Consider the following 20205-nt stretch of genomic DNA (forward strand, 5'->3'; position numbering starts at 1 on the left):
GACGAACTGGCGGAAGAGGCTGTTGGCGGGGCGGGAGGGGGCTCTTGGGCGGCATCTTGCCTGCGGGTTTCCCCCGGGGGCATCTGCTTGGCCGCGGTGGGAAGAGGATCCGGCAGCCGCTCCGCTCCTGTTCTCGGGGAGCCCAGCTGGACGCCCCTGGAGCAGGCGGGAAAGCGCTTCTGCAGCCCAGGGGCCTCCCGGAGTTCCTTCGGCCGCTCACCGGCCGGAAGCCGCCTTCCCGCGCGGAGCCCGGGCGCTCCGGAGGGCGTGGCCTAACTGTGTCGGCTCAGTCCCCGCCCCAAGCACCGCGATTCTTCCGACAGCAGCCAATCCGCTTCGGGGGGCGTTCCCTCCCATTCAGGATTCCTCGTCCGGCTTGGAGGGTAAGTAACAGCTGCTTCCCAGCGCGTCCCCCCGAGGTGCCCTTTGGAAAGCGGGGGGCGCGCGAGTTCGGAAGGCCTTGGCTGGCGGGGGAGGGGCTGCGGAGCCGGGCCGCGAGGTGGGGAGGGCGGCGGGGGCTTGGCTCGCTCGCCTGCCTGCCTGCCTGCCCGCCGGGCGCGGCGCCTTCTCTCCGGATTCCGCTCTGTCCCAAAGCGGCCGAGGGAGGAGCGAGGGACCCTCCGCCTCTCGGCGCCCCCCTCGCCCCTCTTTCCCCCGAAGCCAAAGCGCTGCCGGGGGACAGAGGGGCAAGGGCGGGCTTGCAGCGCCCGCTTCTGGCCTCGGGCCGGCGGGGAGAGTTGGAAGCCCGCCGCGCACCGGCTCCCGGGCCGGATGTGGTCGCGACGCTGCTCCCTCCGCCCCTTTTCCTGGCGGGGCGGGAGGACGGCTGTTACTAGCCGGGGAGCGTCATTCTGTGGCCGAATCGCGTGTGTCGCGTGTCTGGGGATCCGCGGCTGCTCCCCCCCCCTCCGCGGGGAAGTCTCGCTTCCGATTTCGTTTTCCGCCGCGCTCCATCCTCGCTCGCTGCCGGGCGGACGAGTGTTCCCCCGGTGGCGCCTGTGCCGGGATGGCGCGCCTCGCTCGCCTGGCGGGCGCCCTCCTTGCAACTAACGCGGAGTTGTGGCACTTCGTCTCCTCCTCGCGCGGCTGGCTTCTGGGTGGCTCGCTTGCCAGATCCGCCGGCCGCCTTCGCATTACCTCTCCCGCTCCCACGGGGGAAGGGAGTCTCTTTAACGTGGCGTCCCGATTTTCCCACAACGGGAGGAGGCGCAAAACCTCCCACAAAAACCTGGCTGGCGTGCGATTGCCGAGGGGATCGCCGTATTATTTTTTTAATCACTTAAATCATACGCGGGGCTTGGCTGCTTTTTGGGTGTGCGTGTGAACGGGGTGCTGGGAAAACAACCAAGGCAACGGGAAGAGAAGCGGGCGGGAGGGCGGCCCATTCGGAGGTCTTTCTCTCCCCTCCCCTCGCGCCCGTTTGCTCGGGAGGAGACGGCGCTGCGTTTCGCGGGGCTGGGCAGGAAGAGGGACGGCGGTCTCCGTTGTTTACGGCGCAGCTTTGACGGGCAGCTCCCCCCCCCCCCGAAGTGCGTGGATTTGGAGGCGGGACGCCGCGCTCTGGCCGGGATGGCCCCTCCCGCTGCCATCTCGTCGAAGAGGGCCGAGCTTCCAGGGCGGGGGAGGCGCCGCCGCAATTCGGATCGTGCCGTTGGTCAAGAATGTGACTCGTAATTCCCGAGGGGAGCGGCGAGGGAGCGCGCCTTTCTCCTTGAAGCGGATTGGGGCAGGGCGGAAAACGTGCTCCGCCTCCTTCCCTGTTATGGTTGGGGGAGGGGGAGGTGACGGCTGTTTGAAAGCATCCCGGAAGTGAAACTGCAATTCGGTTGCAGGGGAGGAGTAGGATAGGAGCGATCTAAGGAGCCGGCCCAGGAATCGTGCTCCCTCGCGACATTTCGGCAGGCTTGAGTTGCACGAGGGGTCGGTGCGCTAAAGGCCGTTGAGTCCTCCATGTGCAGAAGCAGTACATCTGCAGAGGAATCGGCTGCCCGGCGTCCGGTGCAGTGGCTGATCCTGGAGGGCTGCTCTTGTGCCTCTAGGAAACAGAAAGGGAACATCCGACCTGTGGAATCGCAGGTACTTCAGCCTTCCTCAACCGGGCACCCTCCAGATGGAACTATGTGGGAGTTATAGTTCAGTGCATCTGGAGGGCGCCAGGTTGGCGAAGGCTAGGTAGAAGCAGAGCCGGTTTCTCTCGCCATCAGTTCTGCTATACCATTGGCTCAAATAGCGTCTCTCTTTGCCCATTGGAGTAGAAATGGTATGGGTGGGGGTTAGTTAGAGTCATGGAAGAGTCACTATTGACTGTCGCAAAGATAGGAAGCATCCAGATTTAGGGGAGGTATAGGAACCCCAGAGGCCAGGGAGAAAGCTTGTGGGATGCCCAGAGACGGATGGGCTTGGGGTGGGATGGAGCAGAGCTCTTGGCGCTTTTGCCTTTCAGAAGAGGAATCTGGGACTCTCTGCCACCTTCCTGCAAGAGCTGCCACAACAAAGCTCATCTCTCCACCCTGCCTTGTGCAGAACCTCAGGGAGGGCTAGGACACATCTTCTTCCTTGTACAAGAAAAAGAGGTGGAGGCTGATGAACAGCCAGCATTGTGGCTTGTGCCTATGTGTCTTGGGGGCTCTGGATTAAAAGTTGTTCCTGGAGAGAACAGTTGCTTTGCATGCAGAAGGGCCAGGTCCCATCCTTGGCATCTGCTGGAAGGGCAGGGAGAGATGCTTGAGGAGCCGCTGAGCTTGGTGGACCCACAGTCTGACTTAATGTAAGGCATCTTTGCTGGTTGCTCTGTTCCCTTCTTCCATCATGACTTGAATGCCAAATACTTTTGAATGCTGTGGGCGCCTTTCATTTCCCCCTCAGTGTTTGTCCTGCCTGCCCCTGTGTTTCCTCACCAGCTCCAGGACCCCTGAGAAGGCCCTTGATGAGTCTCTGTCATCCTTTGCTCCTAGGTGAGGCATGGCTTCACCCATAAGGCTGCTTTAAAACAACAACAACAATAATACGAAGCCTGACAGATAACTCCCATATGGGTTTGTTTTTTTTTTGCAACATTTGGGGGTTCGTGGGGGAAGGTGAGTATTAGGGAGCATATTATAGAGGTACAGTCGTACCTCGGAAGTGGAACAGAATCTGTTCCAGAAGTCTGTTCGACTTCTGAAATGTTCAGCTTCCAAAGCACGGCTTCTGATTGGCTGCAGAAGCCCCAGCAGACGTTTGGATTCCGAAAGAACGTTCGAAAGCTGAAACACTCACTTCTGGTTTTCAATTGTTCGGGAGCCAGAACGTTAGACTCCCAAGGCGTTTGGGAGCCGAGGTACGACTGTATATGAAATTATGCATCTCATGGAGAAAGTGGAACCCAGTGGGGTTGTCCCATGAAGCCAAATGTTGGAGGATTCAGGATAGACAGAGGACTTTTTCACACAGCACACTTTGTTTATTTATGTACTGCATTTATATGCCACCTTTATCTTCCTATGAGCTCAAGGTGGTTGTACATGGTTATCTTCCTAATTTGATCCATACAACAACCTAGTGAGGAAGGTGACTGGCCCAAGGTCACCCAGGGAGCTTTGTGGCTGAGTGGGGGGTTGTGGCCACCAACTTGGATGGAGGCTTTGCAAAGGAAAGGGGTTTAAACAAACTCAGGGAAGAGCAGGCTCTCAGTAGCTAGTAGCCACAATGACCATTACAATGACCCTCTTGGAGGCGGCATCTCCTGAATATCAGTTACCTGGATTTGCAGGTGAACAGAGTGCTCCTCATGCTCTTTTGGTGAGCTTCCCCTGATGGGCATCTGGGTGGCTCTTGCAAGGAGGACAAGATGCTGGACGGGGTGGGCCTTTGGCCTGATCCAGCACGGCGTGTCTTCTGTTCTTCAAAGCAATCTTTTCTAGTCTTTAGGGGCAGTAAATTCTCCTGGAGTTCAGTCTGTAAATCAAAGCAGAGGACTGTTTTATGAGGAGTCAAATCCAACCCTGTTAAGTTCAAGTGGTAGGTTTCAAGTTGTTTTTTAACTCCTTGATCTCAACAGGAAGTGGTTTTTACTCTTGCTCCACTGGTCTTTGACAATCATACGTAACTCTTTCTCTCTTTCAGACTTCAGCATTTTTCTTTTGTTGCCTGCAAAATTTTGAAGGATCTCCTTTTCCTCTTGGTGGTGTTGGGGTGTCAGAACCGGTACGGTGCAGGGAGGCAATAAAACATCAAGAGCTTGGGGCAAAAGTTACTTAGGAGAACTAAACAAGCTTCAGTGGGACAATATTATTTCATCCGTGTCTTCCCTACCTTCGTAACTTTATGATAGCTGTTGTGTGACGATGCCATTGCAGGCTGAGGTAACACCCAGTGAATTTCATGGTTGTGTAAGGATTTGGATGCAGGTTTCCTCAGTCTGGATCCCAACTGTCTGGCGCAGAGCTTTCCAAAATGTGTGTCATGACACATTGTATTGGCTGCAGTGTGTAGGTGTGTCACACGAATGCTCCCTGTGCTCCTCCCGGGGCTGGAAAGAGGTTAGTTTAACCTCCGGTTTGCTAGTAAAACTGAATTACTGTGTCACAAAATGATGCATGTCTAAAAAATGTGTCACCAACATGAAAAGTTTTGAAAGCTCTGGTCTAGAACACAGCTTTTGGGAGAAACCCCCCCACAGAATTGGACCAGCGTTTTCAATAGTGTTACATAGATAACCAAGGTGTCAAATAGCCAGGGCTGCTGCAACAAACAGCTGTGCAAGCCTTTGGGCAGCAGAGACATGAAAGGGCATCAGAGGAGGGAGGGACAGAGGGCAGTGTTGCCCACGGCACCTCTGACTGTTAATCAAGGCACCCCAGGGTGCCATGGCACACTTGCTGAAAAACCACTGCCTTAAACCAAGATTGTGGTCACCAAAATGGAATGTATAGTTGCCATTTTGTGGGCAAGATGGCTCTAAAGTCCTATTTTTCATATGATGGGCTGGCTATGATTCTCAGTTAACCATCTGGCTAGTTCACTGCCAACCTTGAGCTAGGTTAAGAGCTTGGAGAACTTAAAGAAGAAAAGTCACTTGATTGAGGGACAGTCTGCATATATATTGGCCTATTCCGCCCTGTTCAGGCAGAACAGAAAAAGCAATTTGGTTCCAGAAATTCATTCTGATTTTGCAGATAAAACGGAATTCTACAAAATGGGATATTAGTGTATGAAAACAGTTCAGAGCCAATGATCCCTAGATGCCATCCTGGCGCCCAGGCATCTTCACTTGGTTGCAAGTGGTTGAAAGCCAGGTGCAAAATGTGCCTGGCTAATTTCAAACACTGGGCCGATCTGCTTTTTCTGTCATGTTTATGAGAAGGGCATGAAGGCAGTGGTCCTCAGGAGCTGATACTCACAGGTGCTTTTAGTTGTGGAGGTTTTATGTAGCTAATGTGGCCAATCACTGATGGCAGACTTGGTTATCCATGAATTAGTCCACTTTTCTCTACCTTTTTAAAGCCATCGCACTGAATCAAATCCTAGAGATTTCCAGCTAAGTGAATATAATTATTTCCCCACATTTAGTTTAGGCGCCGTCTTCTGAGGGACAGAGTTTCTATTAATTCAAGCCCAGTCATGTTGGCTGATTTATTTTTACTTCTTTTTTTTTTAAGAGTCAGGCTAATGTGAGCGTCTGCTGTGCAGCAGCTGCAAGTCGGAGGTGTTCCTGGTGACGGAAGCGGCTTAATTGCTAGTAGCTTTATCCATGTGGGAAAATGTGTGGACAAGCAATGCTCTGAGCATGTGTGGCTGCCATCTTCACAATTATGGGATTTGTTGAAGCACTTTGGAGCTTCTTGGGCAATGCTTGCTTGTGTTTGCTGCTTCCAGGATAAAATCATGCTCCCAAATAGTGGATCTGAAATCCAAGAAGCAGCCTCCTCTCATGTATGCTGTGATGAACTTGGGCATAAGCAGAGATTGTGTCACCTTCCTGCCCTTTGATCTGGCCCAGATATCATTGTTGGAAGGAGTGGGTGAGTTTAATATGTAACTACTAGGACAGCTGGGTGGAATCCTAGAATTGCATAGTTGGAAGGGACCCCAAGAGTCATCTAGTCCAACCTCCTGCAATGCAGGAATCTTAGCAAAAACATCTATGTCAGGTGGTCATCCAACTTCTGCTTAAAAACCTCCAAGGAAGGAGAGTCCATCACCTCCTGAGGAAGTCTGTGCCACTGTCAAACAGCTCTTGTTACTTTTTCCCAGGATGACAAGGAGTACTCTTCGGGTTTGGTCAGCAGCTACAAATGCCCCTAACAGATACTTCTTTCAACCCACATTGTACCAGCTTCCTTGCAAAAACACCATGGGGGACTTTGTCAAAAGCCTTACTAAAATCAAGACACGCTATGTCCACAGCCTTAGGTTAGGGGAGTAAACAATCACTTCTTGTTTTTAAGCAGGAACTGTAATGTAATTGTGCCTTGTGGAGTGCTTGTATTCAGTGTCCTAGCCAGCCATGCCTTCTCTCGGGATACTCCATTCCATTACAGCTGTACCTTGGTTCTCTCAGACCAAAGCTTTGCATGAAATCACACATGGGAGAGACTTCTCCCTGATTTGGGTGCTAGCCCATTTCCCTTCTGACCAGTGCTTTTTAAAAAAGAAAATAGGTGCCAGTACTGCATATCCTTGAGTACCCCCAGAAAAAACATTGCTTCTGACCATTCTATGTCAAGCAGCTCAAGAAGTCCCTACAAGATGCAGTTGCAAGAATAATTTTTTGGGGAGCATGCAAATGTGGAAGGACCATAGCTCAGCAATAGAGCTGCTGTTTTTGCACACAGAAGACACCAGGTTCAGTCCCTGGCATCTCCCTGCCTGAAACCCTGGAGAGCTGCTGCTCGTCCGTGGACAGGACTGAGCTTGGCAGGCCAAGTGTCTGGCTTATGGATGTAGTGAGCTGCCTAATTCCATTTCTTCTTGTTGCTCTGTGGTTTCTGCCATTCCATAATGTAGATGGGCTGTTTTCTTTTGCATCTGTAGTGTGTATAAAGGTAAAGGTAAAGGTACCCCTGCCCGTACGGGCCAGTCTTGACAGACTCTAGGGTTGTGCGCCCATCTCACTCAAGAGGCCGGGGGCCAGCGCTGTCCGGAGACACTTCCGGGTCACGTGGCCAGCGTGACATCGCTGCTCTGGCGAGCCAGAGCCGCACACGGAAACGCCGTTTACCTTCCCGCTAGTAAGCGGTCCCTATTTATCTACTTGCACCCGGGAGTGCTTTCGAACTGCTAGGTTGGCAGGCGCTGGGACCGAGCAACGGGAGCGCACCCCGCTGCGGGGATTCGAACTGCCGACCTTTCGATCGGCAAGCCCTAGGCGCTGAGGCTTTTACCCACAGCGCCACCCGCGTCCCTTGTAGTGTGTATATGTATACATAAATAGGCAAGAGGATGCATTAAGACATGGAACCAGACCCACACAGCAGGAGAGAATGTTCATCGTACCAGTGACTGGTGGTCTGTGCATTTTGCTGCACCTGTGCTCTTTTTTTGTAGAGAAACACACATATTGAGCCCCGTCTTTTGATACTTTCACTCACACACAGTTCTGAGTATATTTTCATGGCACTGGGAGCATCAGAAACATTATGCCCTCTTCTAAGGAGTTCCTAGCTGGAAAATCATTGGTTTAATGCAGTGGTTACAAACTTCATACACCGCCTTGAGCTCCTTGGAAGAAGAAGGTGGTATATAAATGAAATAAATAAATGAATGAATGAATGATAGAGAAACTGTACTTTACAGAATTTTGCTGTTCTGGAAGTTGTTTTTGTTAGCAAAGCAGCCTATAAACTCATGCCACCTGAAGGTTTGGAATGGACTCCTACATGTCAGAGCCTGGGTAGCTCAGCTGGTAGAGCATGAGACTCTTTCAGGGTTGTGGGTTCAAGCCTCACATTGGACAAAAAGATTCCTGCATTGCAGGGGCTGGACTAGAAGTCCGCCATGGACCCATCCAACTCTACAATTCTATAATGCATTTCATTTGATCAGAACTGCGACTCAAGACATACATCATTGACTTGGAGAGGCAGGTTGTGTTGCTACCCTTTAAACTGGATGTTCAGGTGTGAGTGTACATGAATGTAGGTTGAGGATGGGCAGGTGTCTTACCTCCGGAAAAAAGCAAAGCTGATGTAAGAGTAAATGAGTTTTCTAAGACTGCAATTTCCCAAACCAGTCATTGTGTACATAAATCTCTCGTGTGATGATGCACCAGCATTAAAGTTTGGGGGTGGGGGAGAGCATTTGCAAGCTAACTATACACATTTTTAAAACATACTTAGCGTTGTTTTGGTGGCTGGGCTCTCTTTTTGCTTCCCCAGTGTATATATTAAAAAGAGGACAGATAGGAAGCAAAGTAGTTTTTGGACTGCAGATCTATAGCGATCATTGTGAGGACTGAATTTCTATGTAACACTGCAGCTTGCTGTGTTCAACTGGTCTTGTGTGTACAGTACTTGGTTTGGGACAATTCTTTGGGAATTGGCTCTCATGATGCTGGCAAGGTGTCCTGAATGTTTTTAAGAATTCAATATTTTCTGGGGTTGGTTGCCTGTGACAATGAAAACAGTCAGGAGACCCAATTGAGTATTCTCAGGGTATCAAACTCTGTGAAGTTTAAATTCTGTGACTGACTTAAATAGGTGGTACAAGTCTATACATGTTTCCTTGGAAGTAAGGACCACTGAACAGAGCAGGAGTTATTCCGAGGTAAGAATGCATAGGCTTGCAACAGTTCTTTATTGCCAGAGGCTAGAAACGTGAATGCTGGCAATCCTTTGGAAATCCCCGTAAACACAAGGGGGACTTGATAAATGTTTTTCCTAACCCCAAGCTGTCGGACCTTCTGCGCACCAGCATTTTCAGAAATTATTCCCGGCGACTGTTTTTTGCGGGCATTTCTACTTCGCGGCCGTATGGTAGCTCTGGCAACCTGTTGCCCCGGGGCCGCCCGCCTTCCTCCCGAGAGCGCGCGCTCTGGCGCTGCTCGCCTGCGTTTGTCTGGCGCGCGGCGGCGTCAGCCGGGGGTCCTCGAAGCGCGCCCGGCTGCGGCGTGTTGGCGGCGCCGCGTTCCCGGCCGGAGCCCGCGCGCGCCTGGCGCCCCACGGGCCCCTCCTTCCCTGCCGGCCGGGCGGCCGCCCTTTGCCGAGGCCGCCACGAGCCGCGATGTAAACATTCCACAAAAGGGCTCCTGCAGCCACCCAGGTGGGCGGGGCCTGCCTCTCCGCCTCCTCGAGCGACGGCTTCCTCCGCCACCCGCGGGCCTGGGGCCGTGCTTCGCCATCCAATGGGCGAACGGGAAGGGCGGGCCTTTGATTCCGATACGGAATTTTTTTTAGCCTTCTCCCCCTTCCTCCTACAACCCTCCTTTCGCATCCCCTTCCTGGGAGCCGTCGCCCAATCGAGGCAGCGGAAGCTGGCCAGCACCGCGCGGCAATTGGCGGGGAGGCCGAGCGGCGTCAGCGCCGCCCAATGGCCGTGCGGGAGGCCGCCCCGGGGGCAGGGGAGAGGCGGGATTTCCCAAGGAACAGAGAAGCGGGCAGTGCTCGGCGGCGGCGGCCGTCCTGAGGCGGTTGGTCTGGGCAACCTGCTCCCTCGCTGCTGCCTTCGCTTCCCTTCGCCCGCTTCCCTCCGAGCGGCGCCCCCGCCGCGAGCTGCCTCGCCGCCCTGCTCGGTGTGGGGGACGCGGGGCGGGCAGACGGAGGCCTGGCTTGGCCTTCAGCTCCTGACGAGGCTCCCAGCCCCGCCGCCTGAGGAGAAAGCGGCAACGGCGGGGAGCGAGAGGCGGCGGACGCCTTGAGCGCGAGGAGGACGGCAAGTACGAGGCAGCGGCGGCGCTGAGGTGAGCAGAAGGCGCGAGCGGCTGGGCGCGCGCACGCGCGCTGACAAGACCCGTGGCGGGCGGGCGAAGGGGAGCGTGGTGCGCGCGCAGTGTGTGGAGGGGCGTGGCTTCGCGCCTGTGTCGCGCGCGCCATCCGTTGAAAGCGGGAGAGGGAGGGAGGATGGAGGGAGTGGAAGCGATTCGTTTGGTCATCGGCACTAAGGCGGTGGCGGCCCCTCTTCTTGTTCCCGCGCCGCCAATCCTAGGCGGTTCTGGCGGCCTGGCCCGCCCCCAAGTTTCCCCTTCCCGGCCGGCTCTCTTCAGTCTCCCCCCACCCTGCTTATTCGCGGTGCATTGTGGCTCCGCCCCCTCGGGGAGGGGGCGCCGCCGGGCGGGCGGGGCCTCCCTCTCTCTCCGGTGGCGCTTCCGCGGCCACCGGCGCCGCCTCTGTTCCCCTTCCCCCCTCGGTAGTTTCGCCCAGGGTGATGCGGCCCCTCCTGCGGGCCGTGGTCGCTGCAGTCGGGAGTTTGGGTCCTTTAAAAATAAAATAAAATCAAAAATTATCACTCTTCCTGGAATTCTGCTTCACTTTCACGACGAAGAGGAGGAGAGCTGCTTGTCCTGCAAGCCTAGCCCCGATTACTTGGGAGTAAGACCAAGAGGACTTCATTGTTATTAACATTATCATTATCATTTATTAAATTTGTATACCGCCCTTCATCCGTAGATCTCGGGTAGCTAAAAACACAACATGCTTTAAGAAATAGAACAGAACAAAACAATAATTCCCCCCTCCCTTCCTGCAAGCACATTTAAAAGAATATAGGATGTTAGCCAGCCAAAGGCCTTTTTGAAGAGGAACTTTTTCACCTAAGTATAATGAAAATGCCAGACGAACCTCCCTGGGGAGAACATCCCAGGAATGTCGCTATCCTGATGGCTCACTTTCACTTCAGCTCCAATGCTCGGGAATGGAAGGCAGGGAAAGCTTGAGTGGATGAGGAAGCGTGGCTAAATGAATGGATGTATTTGCTTTTCTTGTCAGTGTGGGCACAAAGCTCTTCAACGTGTGGCTGGTAAAAAACCTGGCTAGCAGCTCGGGAGCGCAGGAACAGCCACCCTTTCATTCCACGTGCCTGAGAAGCAGCTGCAGGAAGTAGTAGCTGCCTGGGCACCACCTCATGGCTTTCCAGGCGAGAGCTATGGCAGTCGTAAAAGCCCCCTTTAAAGGACCTTATCCGAGGTCATCAGGGTGAAGTTGGGCTGTTGCCAGAAGAGCGGATGGTGACAGACCCTGGAGGCCCCTTGTAATGCAACCAATCACTTTGAATCCTTCCTTAATCACTCAGTTCTTACACTGATGCCTTTTGTCCTCAGATGCCCGAGTGTGAACAGAGGCAGCACTGGGGTTCACAGAGGGGTTCACTGCCATTAAATATGCTCTTTAAATAGAAAGTGTGCAATTTTTAAGAGTGGCTGTTTAAAAATAATGGTGTTTGTGTTGTGGAATTTAGAGAGCAGCTAGCTGGCAGTTACTTTCCCCTATTTTAGGAATGCAATTGGATATCTAGAAGAGTTGGTTATATAAGTGACTGTTTTTCCTTTTGAAAAAATTGCTGTGTAAGTTTCTAGATTTCTTCAAACCTTGTGTAAATATCTTACATGTTGTGTGCAATGTTATTGAATTTAATTTATTCAGTTTTTTGCTGTCATGGATACAACCATGTCTCTCCACTTGAAGTGCAGTTATAGAAATAGATCATACTAGTTCTCTTAAAGGTTCCATCGTATTCTATGCTATGGTTTCAGGGCAGAGTGGTTTTGTGCTTCTTTTACAGGGATGGAGAACCTGTGGATCTCTAGGTGTTCTTAACCATGCCAACTGAGGCTAATAGGAGTTGCAGTGCAACATCTGGAGGGCCACAGGTTCTCCATCCCTGCCAAAAGCATTTTGTCATTAGTCACCATTGGTTTGGTTTTGTGGGGGATGGAGGGATAGGTCAGCATAGGGTCAGGATATTAAACTTCTCAACTCAAATCTACATACGTGTTATACTCATTCATTTTATTAAAACGGCATCTTGCCTTCTTCAAGGAGCTCAATTTAGTATACAGTTTCCCTTGTCTTTCCTTCAGAACTTCCCTATGAGGTAAGTTAGGCTGAGTGAAAACGACAAGTCCGTAGTCACCTCTTGAACTTTACAGCTGAATTGGGGTTTGAAACTGGGTCTGTCCAGTCCTGTCCTACACTCTGACCACTCCACCACACTGGCTGGGAGTAATCCGCTGGGAGGAAGCTCTACTGAGCTCAGTTGGCCTTCTGAGTAGGCACATACAGGATTGTTGGGCATAGAATATCATTTTCATGTTGACATAAGTTCTGCATAGCCATATTTTATGTTTACTTCACTTCCATGCTTGAGTGGGCTTATAAACCACTACAAAGCAGTAACAATAACAGAAAGTCTTAGGACTTTTTAATAAAAACAATAGGGGAGTGATGTTATAGGCGGTTTAGATCAGGGAGCATGTGAAATTATTACTGGCCCTTATGTGGTCAGTTACACAAATGGGGTGCTACAATATCACCAAAAACATACAAACATAGTTTTATTGGAAACAGGAAATAAAATTCTTACTGTATGTTGATGCTTCTGATTTGTAAATCTCATGCCTCTATCTGCATTAATGAAATCTAGAGTGGTTTGTTCCTATGAGTGATATTGATAGTAAAAGTACTTCAGTGCAGCTGCATTAATATAACAGGGTCTGTGCTTTATAAACAAACTTGCTGACTCCTAGTGCAAAAGGCTAGGATTTAGACCTCTGAATATGTACTTGTGACTTTATCATGCAGAAATCTGAAGTTCTTTACTGATAATTCATTCTCAATAGCCCTATTCAGGCAGCCTATTGCCCGGTCTATTAATCACCCAAGGGAGACTGATGGGAATGAGCATGCTAGCTTCATGCCCCCCATCCTGTCATCAACTTGTGGACGGCAACTATGAAGCTGGGGACTTCTGTATCTCTGAAAATTCACTGCAATTTAAAAAAATTATTACAGTGGTGCTTTGGTTTATAAGTCGGTTCTTAAACCAAAGCATTCTTAAACCAAGGCGTGCTTTCCCATAGCAGTGGAGGACTCAATTTACAAATGGAACACACTCAACAGGAAGCGAAACATGTTCTTATTCCAAAGCAAAGTTCACAAACCAAAACACCTACTTCCAGGTTTTCAGCGTTCTTAATCCAAGTTGTTCATAAACTAAGCTGTTCTTAAATCAAGGTACCACGGTATTTGGAAAAACTGTGTTCTAAAATGCATTGGGACCCACAGCCTACATAAGTTGGTTCTGTCTACTTAAAAATAATTAGATTTTTTAAAATTAAATTAAAACTTTACATTTTTAAAATTTAAAAAATTCAGATTTTACTTCAGTATAGCCGTACAGTGGTACCTCAGTTTTCGAATGTAATCCATTCCAGAAGCCCTTTCAAGTTCTGAAACGTTCAAAAACCGAAAACTCAATAGCTGACAGCTAGGCCTCAGGATCTTACACCCAGCGGAAGCTGCGTGGCATGTTCGACTTTCAAAGCGTGTTCGAAAACCAAAGCATTTACTTCTGGGTTTATGGCATTTGAAAACCGAAATATTCAGCAATGGAGACGTTCAAAAACCGAGGTACCACTGTATTCCACAGTTATAAATGAGTAAAATGGTTATAAAAAATTGGTATGTTGCCTCTTGCCTTTACTTTGGTCATATCCAAGAGGGGATAAGGTAATTGCTGATGAATTGCTTATTATCAATTTCTTCCTTCAAGGATTCCACAGTGACATTTTATCCTTTTAACAACAACCTTCTACGGTAGTTTGCAGGGGAGATAGTGATTCTTAGACTTGCCAGTAGGCTTCACAGCTAGAGCTTCAGGATAGAACAGGGATAGGCAAACTAAGGCCCGTGGGCTGGATGTGGCCCAATCGCCTTCTCAATCAGCGTGTTTTTACATGAGTAGAATGTTTCCTTTTATTTAAAATGCATCTCTGGGTTATTTGTGGGCATGGGAATCGTTCATCCTGCCCCCCCCCATATAGTCTGGCCCACCACATGGTCTGAGGGATGGTGGACCAGCCCACGGCTGAAAAAGGTTGCTGACCCCTGGGATAGAGGCTGGTTGTCTTCATACGGGGCAGAAGGTGTATTACTGCTACTGACTGCTCTCAAAACCTAGTGCAGAGTGAAAAAAGAGCCCTTTCCCCTCCTTGCTGCCCTTTGGAACTTAGGCAAATTGTGGGATCCTTCTTAGCACTGGAGCTACTCACAAGCATGCTGCAAGCAGCCATTGCGTGTCTCTTAGCCTAAGGGTGGCAAAGGATGATGTTGACTCCTCCCTTTTCTTGATTATTTTGCCTGTGTCAGAGGACAAGATTCAGAATGTTATTTAATTTTATTATGTTTCTATTGCACCCTTCCTCCAAAAATCTCAGGTACACGGTTATTTTCCCGCCGCCACCAACTTAATCTTAATCTTCCCAACAACCCTGTCAGGGAATTAGGTTAATGTCACCTATTGAGCTTTATATCTGAGTGGCTTGAACCTGACACTTCACCATACAGGTTTATAGCTGTTTTTCTCCCCTACGTGGCATGAAGCACATTATTTGGTGGAGGAGAGTGGCCTCTCACTTCACAGACATAGGCAAATGCAGTTGCCAGGAAGAGGGCAATCTGGCACCTGCACCTGTAAAACCCTGGTGTATATCTTTTGAGTAGGAGGAGATTGCCCTTGATTAATTTGTAAATGTTTGTGCCCTTATATTTGGATCAGTCTGAAATGCCTGTTAGGGAAATGGTCGTTAATAATAATAATAATAATAATAGTTTTTATTTATACCCTGCCCTCCCCAGCCAAGGCCAGGCTCAGGGCAGCTAACAAGTAATAATAAAAACAAGCTGAATGAATACAAACTTAAAAACAAGATTAAAATACATTAAAATATTGAGACATTAAAATGCAGCCTCATCACAGGAGGAGAAAGGAAAAGAAAGAGGGGGAGGGAATCAAATTGGCTCCTAGCCAAAGGCCAGGTGGAACAACTCTGTCTTACAGGCCCTGCGAAAAGAAATCAGATCCTGCAGGGCCCTGGTCTCATGAGGCAGAGCGTTCCACCAGGCCGGAGCCAGAGTTGAAAAGGCCCTGGCTCTGGTTGAAGCTAATCTAACTTCCTTAGGGCCCGGGACCACTAGGGTGTTGCTATTTATCGACCTTGAGGCTTTCCGTGGGGCATACCAGGAGAGGCGGTCCCATAGGTACGAGGGTCCTAGGCCGTGAAGGGCTTTAAAGGTCAAAAGCAGCACCTTAAATCTGACCCTGTACTCCACCGGGAGCCAGTGCAGCTGGAAAAGCAGTGGGTGAATATGCTCCCATGGCAGGGACCCTGTGAGGAGCTTGATCAGGGAGTGTGCCTCATATGTGCTACTGTACTTTGCCAGACTATGGTGTCCTCTTAAAACTGTCCTTTTCTCCTTTCCATTTCTTACATATCTTTCTTCCTGAGTAGTGGTTTGAAATCAGTGGATAAAGTTCATTCTTTCTAGTGAGTGCAAATCATATGCAATGGGGAATGGAAAAAATCTGCTTTTGGCTGATGAAAAAGGTTTGATTTGTGTAATGATGACATTTGAATTTAAGCTAATTTCACCTGCTAATTGCTGATGCTACAATTCTTTTCCATGCTAAGGTTGGGGTGAGTTGTATTGCAAATGATGCTGGATATACTATGTTGTTCTATAACTGTGTGCCTTATCTCTATCTCTACATTTTAAGTATTAGAAGTTGATATTTTTAAAATTATGGTACTTAATCTGGGTGAAATTTTACTCTTTGTTGTCTTAACTAGAAATTTGTGTTGTTCCTTTGAAAAACACAGTTGGTGGTTTGCTTGCTTGGTTGCTTGCTTTTTTTCATTTTCAAGCAATTCCCAAATCCCTGTTACAAGTTTGGGATCTACTTCTGAATGGTGACTGTTACAGCAGCTGTCTGACCTTGCCTAACCTCTGGGCAAATCAACAGCATGTGTTCTAATGGATGCAGAAGGAGAGAGAGAGAGTGTGTGTCTTGGGGAACAATACATAGGAGCATCACTTCCTATCGTTAAGCGACCTAAATCTAATTAGCACTATCAACTGACATGCATGTATCTTCAGAGTTAATCGAAGGTTATGTATGTCAATAGTTTCCTTTAGCCTCCTGAGGCTTAGACCATGCAGATTAGGACAAAATTGTTTCAGTTGCTTGAAGGGATCTGGAATGAGAAACAGGAATATTTAGCATATGCGAAGCTTAGCATTCTTAGTGTTGAGCTTCTAAGTTCTGATTATGGTGCCACTGGTGGACGAATCCTGTGAGTTCTGCTTTTGGGACAGCAGCATTTTTCTATCCCTTCCTCGGCAGCCCTTTTGCCTCTTGAAAAATTGCTCCAGAGGGTTAGGAGACTCCCCAGAGCTGCATGAGAGGTAATTGGTGAACAATGCAGAATGCACTGCTACTGAATCCCAGTTCTATTGGTGAACAAAAGGCAGCCTTTAGTTCATGGAATGGTAGTTCAACTCTCAGCCACACACTGGGCTACTTTGATGTTATTGTCCTACTAAAAAGCTTGTTTTAATTTTAAACCCCCCTATTACATTGGCTCAAATTCTCATTGGCACTTTGGTTGAAAAAGGAAAATAAAGAGGATATGCCCTTTTATTTTAAAATGTAAAGCATATCACTTTCCAGAGATAAGCCACTTTGCATTGTTGAAATGTTCAAGCAGATTATATGTAAACAAGATAAATTGGCTAAAGTGAAGACGTTTGCAGAGACCAGTACAGCACAACCAGATCATCTGGAGGAAGGTGATTATGTTTTTGTCAGCATTTGATATTTGCTCTCTCTGAACCTCCCTATGTAGGGCTCAGATAGTGGCATTATTTTTCTCCTTAACAATTATGATCTGCACAGGAAGTAATAATAATATGTAAAGAATTCTTGACAAGACCAGTATATGTTTGAGTAGGAAGTTGCATAATAGTAATTTTTTATTTATACCCCGCCCTCCCCGGCCAGAGCCAGGCTCAGGGCCGCTAACACCAGTAAAATTACAATAAAAACCGGGGGGGGGGGCAACAATTTAAAATACAGGTTAAAAATACAATTTAAAATGCAGCTTCATTTTAATAATAGTCCATAGATCAAAACCATAAGGGGAGGGAAACATAAGGGTCAGACTGAGTCCAAACCAAAGGCTAGGCGGAACAGCTCTGTCTTGCAGGCCCTGCGGAAAGATGTCAAGTCCAGCAGGGCCCTAGTCTCTTGTGACAGAGCGTTCCACCAAGTTGGGGCCAGTACTGAAAAGGTCCTGGCCCTAGTTGAGCCCAATCTAACCACCTTGCGACTTAGGACCTCCAAAATGTTGTCATTTGTGGACCTTAAGGTCCTCTGCGGGGCATACCAGAAGAGGCGGTCCTGTAAGTCAAAACCAGCACCCTGTACACCACCGGGAGCCAGTGCAGTTGGTAAAGCACTGGATGAATGTGATCCCATGGAAAGGACTCCGTGAGGAGCCTCGCCATAGCATTCTGCACCCACTGGAGTTTCTGGGTCAGCTTCAAGGGCAGCCCCGCGTAGAGTGAGTTACAATAATCAAGCCTGGAGGTGACCGTCGCATGGATCACTGTGGCCAGATCAGGGCGAGAAAGGTAAGGGACCAATGCTTAATACGGCGGAGATGGGAAAATGCCACCTTTGCTGTGGCCGCAACCTGCGCCGCCATGGAAAGGGAGGCATCGAAGGTTACACCCAATCTCTTGACAGAAGGCACTGGTACTAATTGAGCCCCTGCAAGAGATGGGAGTTGGCCCCCCAACCCCATGTCGTCCCGACCCAGCCAGAGGACTTCCGTCTTTGAAGGATTTAACTTCAACTGGCTCCCACGCAGCTTATCCAGCTGCAGCTTCCAAGCATCAGGTCAGTGTGTCCGGGGCTGAGTCAGGGTGGCTGTCCATCAACAGATAAAGCTGGGTGTTATCAGCATATTGATGACAACCCAGCCCAAAGCTCCGGACAATCTAGGCAAGGGGCACATAAAGATATTGAAAAGCATCAGGGAAAGGATTGCACCCTGTGGGACTCCACACACCAAGGAGTGCCGCGGTAACAACTCCCTTCCTGGCGCCACCCTCTGTCCCTGACCTGAGATAAAGGAGTGCAGCCATTGTCGGACTGTGCTCTGAATCTCCATGTTGGCAAGGCGGTGATCCAAAAGTTTGTGATCGACCATGTCGAAGGCTGCTGACAGGTCTTAAGAGAATCAGCAGTCCTGACCCGCCTCAATCCAGCTATTTACTGAGATCATCTGTTAGGGCAACCAAAGCCGTCTCAGTCCTGTAACCAGGGCGAAAGCTGGACTGAAATGGGTCCAGAGCCGATGTTTCATCCAGAAACCTACCAAACTGTTCGGCAACCACTCTCTCAATTACCTTACCCAGGTACGGAAGATTCAAAACCAGGCGGTAATTGGATAGATCTAAAGGATCTAGAGATGTTTTCTTTAAGAGCGGATGCAACACTGCTTCCTTCAACTCCCCTGGGAAAGTCCCCTGATTGGGACTGATTGATGATCTCACCCAGGTGGGCCCACACCTCGTCTGGACATGCTCTAATCTAATCAGCCAGGAATCTGTCTACATCGGCAGGGAGTATCCGATCAAAGTGGTCCAATACTGGACCTGGGGATAATCGAGGGGCCTCCAGTTCTGTTGTTGTTGTTTAGTTGTTTAGTCGTGTCCGACTCTTTGTGACCCCATGAACCAGAGCACGCCAGGCACCTCTGTCCTCCACTACCTCCCGCAGTTTGGTCAAACTCATGCTGGTAACCTCTGTTACTGTATCCAAATTGGCAGGGAGGTCACGGCGGAGCAGCAAGACTTTCTCCGCAAAAAAACTCGCAAATGCCTCACAGCTATGGGTCAAATTCGTATTTATATTTGGCTGTTCCTCTAGGGTTGTTAAAGACCTAATTATTCTAAAAAGTTGCGCCTGGCGAGAGCTAGTGGATGCAATGGAAGCTGAGAAGTAAAACGTCTTTGCAGCTGTCAGAGCTGGCTCCAGGTCCCAGCTCACAGAGGACCAACGCTAGCCGGCAGTAATGTACAAAGGTCTTTATTGAAGTACAGTTTCCATTTCCAAACCGGAGCGCCCCAGCTCTACGTCTTAGAGGCTAGACCGGCGAAGCTCCATCTGAGTCTCCACCCCCTGTACACCAACTCAAGACTCTAACCTTACTCCACCTCTTCCGTTTCTCCTTTCTCCTCTGGGTCCTTCTGCCCCCCGGGGTCTCCTCCTTTCTGGACTCTTCTGACGCTGACCCCCCTGACTCCTCCCCCTCTTTTCGGCGGGCTTTGGGACCTGGCTCTCTATCCGGGCTGCCAACTGCGCCGCCCTCCTGTACATTTGAACTTGGCGCGCGCGCCCAGCCTTCAACCTTCCTCTTGACCGTTTCCTCGCTCCCCGATGGAGGCGTGGCCAATCCTGACTCATGTCCTCCCGCTGGCGTTGAGCCGCCTACTCCCGATCCCTGGGACTCCTCCCCCCTACTGCGCTCTGGTGGGGAAGCTGGTCCTGATTTCCAACTGCTGCTCTCTGAGTCCCCTCTGGTCCCTTCTTCCTGGGTTGTCCCCCTCGGCACCCCCCTTGCTCTGACCATGGGAGCCCCTTTCTGTGAATCTTCCGATTCGCTGGAAAGACTCAGAGACCTCGGACCGCTGTCATCGCTAACATTTCCTTCGGATTCCTCCCCCTCGCTCTCTATTTCCTCCCTTTCCTGTGCCTCTGCTCCTGAGCCCCTGACAGCAGCTTTCACTGCCATCTCATAGGCTTTCATAAGCGTCCTATAAGATGTTCTTGAGGCTCCGTCGCGAGCATGCCGCCATACTCGCTCTAGCCATCTGAGGTCCTGCTTCATTTTCCGGAGCTCCTCAGTAAACCAGGGGGTTTCGGCGGGGTCAGAGAGGGCGCTTAGTTGCGATCTCATTGATGGCCACCAAGAGCCAGTTATTCTAGTTCTCGACAAGCTCATGTAGTGAGCCGCTGGGGGAGCAGGGTCCCGCAAGGCCTGACGAAATCCATCAGGATCCATCAGTTTTCGTGGCTGAGCCCAAATAGGCTCACCACTCAAGCGGGGTTGGGGGGGGGGAGTCAATCCTGGCTTTCAGAGCATAGTGATCAGACCATGGCACTTCCACAAGTGAGGACATGATCACATCTATACCCGCACCAAAAATCAAATCCAGCTTGTGGCCT

At 50.0% G+C, this 20205-nt stretch overlaps 1 protein-coding gene across 4 annotated transcripts in view; it reads left to right on the plus strand.

Annotated features, from left to right (window-relative positions):
* Window positions 1-359: 359 nt before the first annotated feature.
* The window catches only part of SIN3A (SIN3 transcription regulator family member A), a 66074-nt gene continuing 46228 nt past the window's right edge, over window positions 360-20205 (plus strand). The window contains exon 1 of one of the 4 annotated variants that reach the window (XM_028706807.2): window positions 360-383. The gene's annotated coding sequence lies outside the window, so the exon portion shown is untranslated. Of the gene's footprint in view, window positions 384-9452; window positions 9878-20205 lie in introns of those variants that run through there. The other 3 variants (XM_028706806.2, XM_028706808.2, XM_028706809.2) reach the window with 3 other exon arrangements.

This window comes from Podarcis muralis, chromosome 14 (genome assembly GCF_964188315.1).
Source record: "Podarcis muralis chromosome 14, rPodMur119.hap1.1, whole genome shotgun sequence".
Taxonomy (NCBI): Eukaryota; Metazoa; Chordata; class Lepidosauria; order Squamata; family Lacertidae; genus Podarcis; species Podarcis muralis.